Raw genomic sequence first — 13,429 nt, 5'->3', positions numbered from 1 at the left:
GAAGGTTCCTATGTAGAATTTATGGAGAGACAGATTTGAACTCAGCATAAGTGTCTCTAATAAAGGAATGGCCATTTTAAGTCATCCCGCAGGCAACCATTCACTGAACTCTGCCAGGTACGGTCTGAATGTAATGGATTCAGGTGACTAAAGCACAGTCTTTAGCTTCAAAAAGCTCATCTAGACCAGTGCTGCTCAAAGTAGCTGTGACAAAGGACCTTTTTAAAGAAAATATCCAACCCATTGAGGACTGATATTTTATAAAATACAACAAAAATGAATTCTTAGAAAAAGGAAATCAAGACATAAAAATATAAGCTCCCATTTTTATTATAAAACAGACATAAAATTATTTTCAAAGGCATAACTAATTTCAGTTTCTATGTTGACCCCTCATTGTTGGGTGACACTGGTGTATAGACCAGCAACAGTCACAGAACATACTTTGAGAAACACTGATCTAGACAAATGCAAGGTGAGGGCCATTCTATAAAATAACTGGCCTGTACTTTTCAAAAATGTCAATGTCATGCAAGACAAAGAAAGGCTGAAGAGCTATTTCAGCTTAAGGGAAATAAAAGAGACATGACAAGTAAATGCAAAGCTTGATTCTGGATTAAATCCTAGATGACAAAAAAAAAAAAAATTACTATGAAGGACAGTATTCAGACAACTGGTGAAATCTGAATATGGACCAGATGTTATAACAGATCAATAGTATTAGAATGTCAACTGAAAAAAAACACATAACCTAAGAGTTGAGAATTATGTTTTATTCAGTGGACTTACTGAGGACTGAAGCCCGGGAGACAGCCTCTCAGATAGCTCCAAGGGGCTGTTCCAAAGAGGTGAGGGAGGAACCAGGATATACTGTACAGGAGTTTTTGTGAAAAAACAAAAAAAACAAAAACAGGTAGTCAGAACATTAAAAGATTACCGTTAATTAAAGAAAACCAGACATCTCAGGTTAATGAATTTAGCACTTTTCTATGTATGGGAAGATGCAAGAATCTGGGCTCACTGAAATCATGCCTTTGATATGCACTTCGACTCTCTAAGGACTAGTATCCTGTTTATCTCCATCCTGAGTTCCCTTCAGGGTGCACTCTTGTGGGCAGCTTTGGTGGCTGATGGCTTGAGGGTAGCAACATCCTTTCTTTATTGAAATGGCAGACCACATCCTTTGCCCATAGTAACAAAGTTAAATTTCCTGAATTCGATAAGAGGATAATTTTTATAAGACGATTATTATAAAAGAATGTCCTTGTTTTTAGGAGATGCTCACTCACATATTTATGGTAAGGCTCACAATGTCTGAAACTTCTGAAATGCTTCAGTAAAAAAACTGAATTATACAGAGAGAAAGCTTGAAGGCAAATGTGGCAAGCTGCTAAGAACTGATATATCTAGGGGAAGGGCACACTAGAATTAGCTGTACAATTGTTGCAACCTTTTTGGATAGGCTTGATAATTTTTTGTCAAAGTTAACAAACACACACATGTACACACAACTAAATGCAATGTGAGATCCTGGATTTGTTCTTAGCCTAGAAAAAGTGTATTAGTGGGATAATTGGCAAAATTTGCAGATTAGTTAGTAAAATTGTATTAATGTTGATTTCCTGATTTTAATAACTGTAAGATGTTAACACTTGGGGAAGCTAGGTGAAGGGCTTATGGGAATTCTTTGTACTATTTTTGCATGCTTTTTGCAAATCTGAAATGATTTCAAATGGAAAAGTTAGGAAATTTTAGTTAGTAAAGTTAGTAAAAGCTCACAGTCTATAACTTTTAGAGTTTTTTCTCCAGACACTAGGAGGAAAAAAAAAATCATATAGTTGGAGAATGACAGAGCCAGGGTCCTAACACCCAGCCCCCAGTACTTTCCACTATCCCATTATCATGGATTCTTTGTCACTGTGATATCTTGCTATTAAATGGTTCTTGAATTTAAGTGGAAATGTTTCCTACACATTACAAACACTGGTGTGTGCGTGCATGTAACTGAAGTAACATTTAAATGCTTACAGAGCCTTCATAACATCAGTCAGGTTTCCTCCCCAGCATAGATTCTCTAATGTTGATTGGTTTTCCACATGATTTACCAGCAGTTCCCAAACTTGTCTGCACATTAGAATCACCTGAAGATCTTTTAAAAATTTCATAGCCCAGACTGTACTCCAGAAGAATGAAATCACAATCTCTGGAGGTGGGACACAGGAATCAGTATTTTTTGAAGCCCTTAGGTGATTCCAATATTGGAGACAAGCCTGGAAACTACTGTGATTTCCACTTCAATACTATCACTGGAAGCAGGGCTGGATAAAAGTCTACTAGGAAATGCTGGAGAAGAGGTCCCTTCCAGGTAAATGATCTCTTAAGACCCTGAGGCTCTATGACTCTGCAACGTTAGTGTTTCTTGTTTGTTTGTTTTTAGAAATGATAAATCACTTCATTTGAATTTAACATCTTAAATTATATTATAAGAATATGGCATTATTTAGGCAGAGTTACATTTTCTAATGTTTCTATGAATATATGAAGCACTCTGAAAAGTGGAAATATATTTCCCTGTATAAAAGTTGCTTCATTATGTTTATTCTCAAGTATTTTTGTTAGCTAACTTATTTCACCTCCAAAGTAAACACTCCGTAGATAATTAAGTTATGGCTATTGTGCTGTTTGGCATTTTTTAAACTGAGGTAAAAGAAAAAGGCTCAGCCATGTTACATTTACATACATGCATATAAGCATCTATCATGATAGTTGGAAACACACACACAAAAGAAATGTTTTTGCTCAATATCTAGTGTAGAAAATAAGTATGCTAGTGATACTATTAAAATAACAATGTAGGATATGTACAAATTACAAATTTTAATATTCTAGCCAAAATGTACAACATTAGTGTTTTGCAAACAATCCATTCTTTCAACATTGCCAAATTTGTCTTTTTCCCCAGAAAATTACAACAAATATTACATATTTTTCTGATTTTACATTTAATATAATTAAATATAAACCTATACAAATGATGACTAGAATAATATTTTCCAACAAATATTGCACTGGAAGAATTCTTACAACATATAGTCAAAAGACAAATTCAAATATAACAAAGTTGAGCTTCCCTGGTGGCCCAGTGGTTAAGAATCTGTCTGCCAATGCAGGGGACATGGGTTCGAGCCCTGGTCCGGGAAGATCCCACATGCCGCACAGCAACTAAGCCCATGCACCACAACTACTGAGCCTGTACTCTAGAGCCCATGAGCCACAACTACTGAGCCCATGAGCCACAACTACGGAAGCCTGCATGCCTAGAGCCTGTGCTCCGCAACAAGAGAAGCCACTGCAACGTGCACTGCAACGAAGAGTAGCCCCCGCTCACCACAACTAGAGAAAGCCCACGTGTAGCAACAAAGACCCAACGCAGCCAAAAGTAAAAATAAAAATAAATAAATTTATTTTAAAAAATAACAAAGTTGTATAAACTCTCTGTCTTCCTAATTATCAAATTGAAATCCAATTATTTATTTGTAGTTTTAAAAATAGTCCAAAATATCTAAATAAGCCAAGAAGAATTAAACTGAGGATACTTCAAACTAATAAAATTTCTTTCCAAAGTTTAAAATCAACAGAACATGTCTGGCCACATATTTATAAACGCTTACTTTTTTAACTCATTTAAATTGAAAACTTTTCAAAATCCCCCAGAATTAGTAATAACAAATAAAAGATATTTAAAATTCTGACCTCAGGGCTTCCCTGGTGGCGCAGTGGTTAAGAGTCCACCTGCCAATGCAGAGGATGCAGGTTCGAGCCCTGGTCCAGGAGGATCCCACATGCCGCGGAGCAACTAAGCCCATGTGCCACAGCTACTGAGCCTGCGCTCTAGAGCCCGCAAGCCACAACTACTGAGCCCGTGTGCCACAACTCCTGAAGCCTGTGCAACTGGAGCCCATGCTCCGCAACAAGAGAAGCCACTGCAATGAGAAGCCGGCACACTGCAACAAAGAGTAGCCCCAGCTCGCCGCAACTAGAGAAAGCCCGCACACAGCAACGAAGACCCAACGTAGCCAAAAATAAACTAATTAATTAATAAAAAAATTCTGACAAAATAGGATATATAAACCATCATTATTAAATGGTTTTTAAAACATAATAAATATTGACAAAGTATGGATTATGCAACACAGGTTTCCTTCATGAGAAAGAAAAGCAATAATGAAAAAATGTTTTTTATGTTTTAATTTCAGAAGACAATTTTTTTCAAAAAACACAGGATAAATAATGGTCTTCCCTTCAGACCTGTTTTAGGCACAAGCTTATATATAAACACATATTCCTTCCAAAAATATGATCTTTCAATTAGAGGCTACATAAATTGGTACACAGACGGATACTTTGAAAGTTGCAAGGGCTTAGAACTTTCACTTGCTAATAGATCCTGGACTAACTGCTTCAGAGAAAGAAACACCTTCAGCAGAATGGGGGCTCCTTCCTCCCCCTTGGCTACAGTACTTCAGCCTCCAGGGCTCTTCCATTCTTAGGCCCTTAAACTAGATAGAGAGGGGCAGACCAAACTACCTGGAAGTCACCAGAAACATTCCAAATGTATGAAACAGTCACTCTTGAGCATTAACTGGCTTCAAATTGTTGTCCTTAAAATAAAAGATTTAGCCTCTATTTTACCTTTTATATAAACCTTTTGGAAATTAATCCTGTTTTAATAAAATCACCTCTAAATCTTAATTAGTAACAGACTTCCTTAGAGAAAAGATTATTATTTGGGATTGTGAGGGAAGAGGAGAATTCATTTGAAAGTCTGGATAATAAGCCCCATGAAGCTGGTGGCTATGAAACCTTAAGACCTCTAACAATGGTGCTACAACATTCTACATCCCTCGAAACTCTCCAATGATTAAGGAGGTGCATTAGAAATACAATAGTGGAAAAGTCAATACAACAGTAGAAAAATGGGAGAGTACTTAGAGAGGAACTTAATTAAAACTCAGATCATCCAGGCAAAAGTCATGATGAAACAATAAAATATGCTACTTCTCTTCTAATCAGAGATTGCCAAATTCATGTCCTGGTCTTTCTGTTCCAAAAAATACTTACTTTCCTTTATTAACAACTGTAAGATGGAAAATGTCTGTTGGGATGCACAAAGTATTTTTAAATACTATTATTATTTAAGGAGGGTATAAAACAGCTAAAGAATTGGACAACGGACATTCACCACAATCTGGACGCTTTTGCTCTGTAAGCTGTTTCACTCTGTTAAAGGGAAGGACTCAGGAAATCTCTACTCATGAGTCAGAAGCTTTTTTCAGGGTTAGAAGCACTCTCCACAGTGCTCAGAAACCACTCTAGGAAGGACTGCCTTCTTGCCTAACGAGCTCTAGAAAACCTGACTTTTCTGCAGACATAGTTTTCTTTTCCCCAAGATTAACCTTGACTCTCAATGAAACATACTAGAAATATCAAGAGAGTGAAAACACATACACATCAAAGGAAACAAGAAATGAATACAGGATTAGAACTGAGATTTAGTCAGGAAAAAGTTAAAATACAAATTCTAATACACATTACTCAATGCTATAGAACAAGAAGGAATCACTACACAAAGATATAGGAGTTTTAAATGGTTGTGTTTGAGGAAAATGCTTCAATACTACCATAAAAATGTTTAAAACATTAAGGGGCATGGCAAATATGTCTCAAAAAAGAAATAATCTATAAGACAACACTACTCTAATAAGGAAATATTTACGAAGTAGCAACACCAAGAAAAGAAAGGATAAAGTTCAAAAGTAAAGCAAACTCAAATCACTTTAACAAGTGAAGAGCAATAGTGGACAGCAAAATAGGTAAAGTCACATGGTACAAAACAAATATAGAATGGCATAAGCTGTACATGTGTTACTTACTCCATACACAGGGAATCTAAAGTGAGGGTGAGGATTTAATTAAATGACATATTTTCATATCACTAAAAAGGAGATGTTAAATGGACTAAAATTAAAAAATAACATTTTAATACAATGATTCATGGGAGATGGCAAAGAGAGCTAGTAGATGGAATTTTATTTTTTCCTCCCTTATTTTTAAAACACTCAGACAAGTTATAACTTTAAAATCATTATTCATAAAAATAAATCATTATTCATTAAAAAATTTCATGGAGTAGCAAAATTATAAGAATTGTAAAATGAAATATTTTAACACTTTAATTGCAAGATATATATTCATAATCCTGGACAGTCTTAGGAAACATACTTATTACTAAGGATAAAACAAAAGGAGCGGGAATTCCCTGGCAGGCCAGTGGTTAGGACTCGGTGCTTTCACTGCCATGGGCCTGGATTTGATCCCTGGTGGGGGAACTAAGATCCCACAAGCTGTGTGGTGTGGCCAAAAAAAAAAAGAGGTAAGAAAATTTGCACAGCAAAAGTCATATCTATTGCTCACAATAGATTGTAAACAAATTATAAACAAAACTAGTTAAAAAATTGTTAAAAAACAAAACAAAACAACTTGTTTACAGGCAGGCAGAGCTTGGAGGCAACTGGAAGGGCAAGCCTATAAGTAAAAATGCACTGTCAAGGGCTGACTGACAACCAAGATGGTACATGGCATTCATCATCAAGAACATGTCAAATATCAATTAAAATATAAACTAAATTTGTAGATATCTGTAAACATGAAATGTAAATTTTTTTCTACATAACTCTATAGGCAATATTTGGAAAAATCCCTGAATTTCTGAAATTAAATAAAAGGTTTTATTGGTTTTGTTTTGCTTTGCTTTTATCTCACTAAACAGTTTGGTAGTGCGGGTAACCATAAATCCAAATTTTTCAATTTGGTGTCTTCACCACTTGCTGCTGATGCTTGTTCTGGCTCAGTTCTTAAATTTTTTTAAGCACGGTTACTAATGCATAACTAACTACTCAGCCATAAAAAAGAACAAAATAATGCCATATGCAGCAACATGGATGGACCTAGAGATTGTCATACTAAGAGAAGTAAGTCAGAGAGAGAAAGGCAAATATATGATTATCACTTATATGTGGGATCTAAAAAAAGGGTACAAATGAACTTATCTACAAAACACAAGTATTTACAGATGTAGAAAACAAACTATGGTTATCGGGGGTAAGTGGGGGGAGGGATAAATTGGGAGATTGGGATTGACATATACACACTACTATATATAAAATAGATAACTAATCAGGACCTACTGTGTAGCACAGGGAACTCTACTCAGTACTCTGTAATGGCCTATATGGGAAAAGAATCTAAAAAAGAGTGGATATATGTATATGTATATAACTGATTCACTTTGCTGTACACCTGAAACTAACACAACACTGTAAGTCAACTATACTCCAATAAAAATATTTTTTAAAAAATGAAATAAATAAATTATAGCACTATTGAAGTAGGAAATAGATGGGCCCCTGGGCTGGACAGCTGGTGTTTTATCAAATGGAGCAAAGCTGAAGTTTTCTCCTCAGCCAGACAAGAATGACGCCCGTTTCCCTTCCTCCATTGATATGGAGGGAATGAACTAGCAGTGGGGAATTTGTTGCAGCAAAAATAGAAATGAGGGAATTCCCTGGTGGTGCAGTGGTTAAGGATCTGCCTGCCAATGCGGGGGACACGGATTTGAGCCCTGGTCCGGGAAGATCCCACATGCCGCAGAGCAACTAAGCCCGTGCACCACAACTACTGAGCCTGCACTCTAGAGCCCGCTAGTCACAACTACTGAGCCCGTGTGCCACAACTACTGAAGCCCGTGTGCCTAGAGCCTGTGCTCTGCAACAAGAGAAGCCACTGCAATGACAAGCCCATGCACTGCAACGAAGAGTAGCCCCCACTTGCCACAATTAGAGAAAGCCCGCATGCAGCAACAAAGACCCAACGCAGCCAAGATAAATAAATAAACTTACAAAAACAAAACAGAAATGAGACTTTTCTTTTCTGATAAGCAAGGAAAATAAGTAAACAATGAACAGGCTGGGGAAACAACATAAACAGGCCTGAAAGAGTTAAGCAGTCTTGGTTATTCTTTAGCTGTTACTACTAACAAACACTTGTAGCTAGACCTGTTCTTCACAAAGCTGATTACTCTGATTCCATATGAATTACCCTTTGCACCTAGCATTTCTTCTCCCCCTACACTCCCTTGTAGCACTCTTCATTTCAAAAAGAACATCACGGGCTGATAACTTCAGGGACACCAGACCTGGTTGCTGAGCTGCCAGATGCCAGCTTTGGCCATGAATTTGCAGAAGAAAAGAAATGCAAGACCTTAATTACTTTGAGCCTTATCACCTATCCCAGACTTCGAGCCCCAGGCTATATAACCTTTCCCTACTCCCCAGGGAAGGGGTGCACAGTTCTGGAGGCACTAGCCTGCTGTGTTTTCCCCTTTGTCAGGCAAAGATTAAAGCCATTTTTCTTGTTCCTCCAAAACTCTGTCTCCGTATTTCTTTCCGGCATTGATGCACAGACAGCCAAGATTTTTGGCATCACTATTTATAATAGCCAAGCAACCTAGGTGTCCATTAACAGATGAATGGATAAAGAAGATGTGGTATATATACACTACAATGGACTATTACTCAGTCATAAAAAAGAAGGAAATATTGCCATTTGCAGCAACATGGATGGACCTAGAGATTATCATAATAAGTGAAATAAGTCAGAGAAAATATTATATGATATCACTTATATGTGGAATCTAAAAAATAATACAAATAAATTTATTCACAAAACAGAAAGACTCACAGACATAGAAAACAAACATGGTTATCAAAGGGAAAAGGGGGGTAGAGGGATAAACTAGGAATATGGGATTAAAAGATACAACACTATGTACAAAATAGATAAACAGCAAGGATTTACTGTATAGCACAGGGAACTATATTCAATATCTTATAATAACCTATAATGAAAAAGAATCTGAAAAGTATATATACATATATAAATATGTATGAATTACTTTACTGTACACTAACATAATATTGTTAATTAACTATAGTTCAATACAAAATTTTAAAAACTGAAAAAAGTCACCTATTAGATCTAAATTGTTAGATTTTAATTAATTAATTGATTAATTAACTAATTAAAACATGGGTAGGGAAAGACTGAAATCCTGCTAATGATATTGTGTTAAAAAAAACAAAAAGCAAGGAAAAGATCCAATTTCCTTCAAATCTCATACCTTGAAAACAAGCTGTAATTACTGTCTTCCATTGTATCACCCATAGGAACTCTGCATTTTACCTAATATACCTTAGTTTCTCAATTCCAACAAAAAACAAATGAATTATTCAAGTATCAAGTTGAGACAGCAGTGGTTAAGGGTAAAGATGATCTTCTCTAGCAGCTTTTTCAGGCGACAAAAATCTTGCATGAAAATGATGAAGGTCATCATCTAACTCTGCCTCTTTATCAATTTCTTCTTGATTTATTGCACAGCTATAAAACAAAAATTAAACTTTAGGCACTAACCAGAACTAGACTTGTCAATATTTCTCCCTAAAGAAAATACATTTCTTACCCCCTCTTTTATTAGCTAGACTATCTTAAAAGTCATATTATCACAAATATTAAAATTTCCTTTATATTTTTCCTCATGTGAAAAACAGATTTGCATTTAGGCTTATGGTAATACAAATCTGTTCAATTAGCATGAAAAAATGCCATTGTAAACAGATCTTGGTTAAAAAAAAAAAGTAGAGCCATATCTCAAAGGATTTTTTACCACTACTTCTAAATTGCAGTTTCCTTTAGTGAGAGTCAAATATTCTAGAGGACCACTGTCTTTTAAAATATAATTTTAATTATATATATCTAAGTATACTATAAAATGTACATGCTTCATGAAAATTCATATGTGAAACAAAGTTCCAAATTACTTATACATATCACTAAGTCAACTAAACCAAAGACTTCTTAATATCTAAGAATATGAAGAAGAATGGGATAAATCAAACACAGGATGAATACTTTCTTTTTTTTTTTTTTTTAATACTTTCTAACAGAGCTGGAAAAAATACTATTAGCAACTCTTTAAGAAACAATCTTTACTCATAAATGCCCAATACTCATAAGAACTGGGACTCCTTATGTCCATAAATAATCTTAGGCTAATAATTCTTTTTTTAATAATATAAATTAATAATTTGCTGGAAACTGTGAGGTATGTCTACATTAAAATCCGTCCGTTATCTACTCACGCCAAAAAAGCATTTTAAAAAATTTCTCTAAGTTCTCCTCCAATTACTATTTTTTTACTTGAATATATTTGACATATACCACTGTGTAAATTTAAGGTGCAAGATGTGTTACTTTGATATATTAAATATATTGTAATATGACTGCTGTTGTATTGATATTTGTCACATTTCATAAAAGTACAATATTATTGTCTCCAATTACTTTCTGACTTGACCCCAGTCCACCATCTAAAAAAATTTATCCTAGGTGAATCCCTGTCTTACCACAATACCGCTTACAGATAGAGTCATCAACAAAAGGATATCCCAGATCATTTAAAAATATTTCCTACAATTTAAACAACAGAGATAGGAATTCTTCTCCATCTCTAAAGAAACATAGCATTACGCTGCTGAGTGATTTCTGTGGGTTTTTTAAAGCTACATATAAGCAGAACTTTTCTAGACTGCTATATTTAATTTTGGGATCCATGATTTAAGGAAAAAAATCTGAAGTGTTTGGAGGAGTATGCAATGATTATTTTAAAATTTGTAAAATGAGAACTAAGAGTTTTAAAAATTATTAATGTTAAAAGAAACAATGTAAATTTTTGAGGTATTACAGTGGATTTGTTCACTCAACAGCTTTAAACATGCATTCCTGTACTACAGGAGTAGGAAATTAAATATTATTTCCCAACCTCCCTTGCAGCTAGGGTTCCAGATATGATTGGTCCAAACAATCAGATGTACTCACTTGAAACTTTTACTCAGAACTGAGTTACATGGGGAGAGAAGCAGGACATGAAATATCCATTTTTTGCTGACACAAAGCAAGGCAGAAGTGGTGTGGTTCTGGAGCTGGCAACTTCATGACTTCCTAATCTGGCAGGTGGCTTCCTGATTTAGCAGGCAGCTTCTTGATTGTTCCAAAAGCAGCAGCTTCTTTGGCAGCCCAGTCTCATGATGCAGTTCCTAGAAGCTCAGCCTAAGTTCCGTTCTTTCAACCCTCCCAAAGATTCTGTGAGCTATCTATACACTGCCCCCCCATCAATCCCATTCTGTTTAGTAGCTGAAGATGATTCTATTACTTACAATGAAGAATCTTAACCTATACAGAATTTGGTAGCTAGAAGTAAGGTGCAGCAAGTAAAAGGATCTGAAAAATGGAATTGGCTTAGTTAAGAAGGTAGGGTTTGGGGCAGTGATACCTCATGCCAACTGAGGTTAAGGTATCAGAGAAAACGGTGGTAGAATTTCAGAATGCTAGCATGTGTGGGCTGCGTCTTGCCTCTTTCAGAAAAGTCCTACAGGAGAGATGTGGCTCGGGCTAAGGTGAGCAAGTCTGCAGAGATGGAAGGCAATATAGCTTTGCTGAGAGAACTGCTATCTACCAAATAAATTGATAAAGTCCCAAATCTGGAGCCCTGAAGAATTGAAAAAGTCAACTACTGTACTAACGTACTCCAAACTGAAACAGTTCTAAGTAAAGGTTCTGAGGAAGCTGCTAAAGCTTTCACAACCTTTCCAAGAACCTTCCCTTAAGAATTTTCTGCCAAGTAATGGGAGCCATCCTAAGGAAAAAGATCAGATTAAGACTGCTGTTATCCCATCCAAGCCTATAGTTTAAAACAATCCCAAGTGGATACCATTCATTTAAGACCCAACGGGAGAAAAGAACACAGAGGTCAGCAAGTAAAAGATGAGGTTCTTTGTTAAATATGTCTTGACAAGATCTTTGTGGTTTCTCGTGGTAATAATTGAAGAAAACAGACCAGAAACTTACAACTTTTTAGGGAACTGTTTTGCCAAAAAGCAAAACAAAACAAAAACAAATAAAAACCCTAAACCTGGCCTGAAACAGCTTGTAACTATCTGAAACAATCCCAAGGCCCCAAACCCACAATAACAGGAAGTGAAGTGCGAAGACTGTCCAGCCTTCAAGAAGAGGACATTTCCCAATGCCCACTTGTGTCCTTGAAGGTTAATGGGCAATAAAAACATCCTAGAGGGCAATGCCAAGGGCCCCTGAGGACATTAGACAAGGGAGTTCCTCCCAGAAAGGTGAAGCAGGGGTTGCCTAATAGAAAAACCAAAGAATATATTTATGGACAGAGCAGAGAGACCTTGCTATTTTTGCCAAGCAGTATTTTTTAAATTGTTATGGAAAGATGACTGCTATGTTTCCTGTTTTCCCCTTTTCTAAAAGGTTGATTTTATTGCAGTTATCCTGTACCTATCCCATTATGCATATGGTGCTCAGGGGGCAGACATGTTGCTTTTTAGTTTGCATATGACCAGAACATAAAAAAACCACATCCTAACCTGATGGAGGGGACTATACTCAGATGTCATGGGCTTTGAACTACATGCAATAATAGATTGGGTTTTGGTGGTTTCCTTTTGAGGTGGGGGAAGTGAGAGTTTTCTGTTTCGGAAGAATGTACATAGATATTTAGGTAACCAAAAGGCTGTTTAAATTAAAGCTGTAAGTTGCCTACCAAACATTCCCTCTTCCCTTCTTAAAGGGAATCCTTCCTAAAAGAATCCTAACTTTTAGCTGGTCCCATTGCCACATGGATTTCTCAGCTTCCCTAGCAGCTAGATGGCCATGTGACACAGCTCTGGCCAATGAGATGTAAATTCAAATGCTATGTGGTTCTCTGTGAAAATTGCATCAAGGAAGCTGATTCAACTGGGGGACGTTCCTTTTGTTGCCCTTCCCCACTGCCTCCAAGAGCCATCTTGGACTCTGAGAATGAAATAACTTGAGAATAAAAACTATGCACTGGGGAGAGCAGAGCAGAAAGATAGGAACCTGTACACCACCTACTTCCAGATTTCTTCTATGTAAAAGGCAAAAATTCTTATTCAGTTTAAACCACCATTATCTTTGGGTTTTCTGTTATATGTAGCAAAACCTGATATTGAATGATAGAGTATAAAGCAAAAATGTAAATGAAAAATGACCTTAAGTGGTAGCAAGAGCTGTTTGGTAGAAGAATTTCTAGTAGTTAAGATTGCTGAAAGTAGGAAAAAGTTACCAACACACACTGGGGAATACTATGGTCTTCTCAGGAGAAGAATTATTAATATCAAAGAGCTTTTATTGAGAGAGGGGATGATAAGCACCCATAAAAGAGTATTTACCTTTATGAATAAGAGAAAACAATTTATTTTAAAAGCAGTGGGTG

This window comes from Eubalaena glacialis, chromosome 10 (genome assembly GCF_028564815.1).
Source record: "Eubalaena glacialis isolate mEubGla1 chromosome 10, mEubGla1.1.hap2.+ XY, whole genome shotgun sequence".
Taxonomy (NCBI): domain Eukaryota; kingdom Metazoa; phylum Chordata; class Mammalia; order Artiodactyla; family Balaenidae; genus Eubalaena; species Eubalaena glacialis.
The sequence above is the reverse complement of the archived record's forward strand: the minus strand, read 5'-3'. Positions refer to the sequence as shown.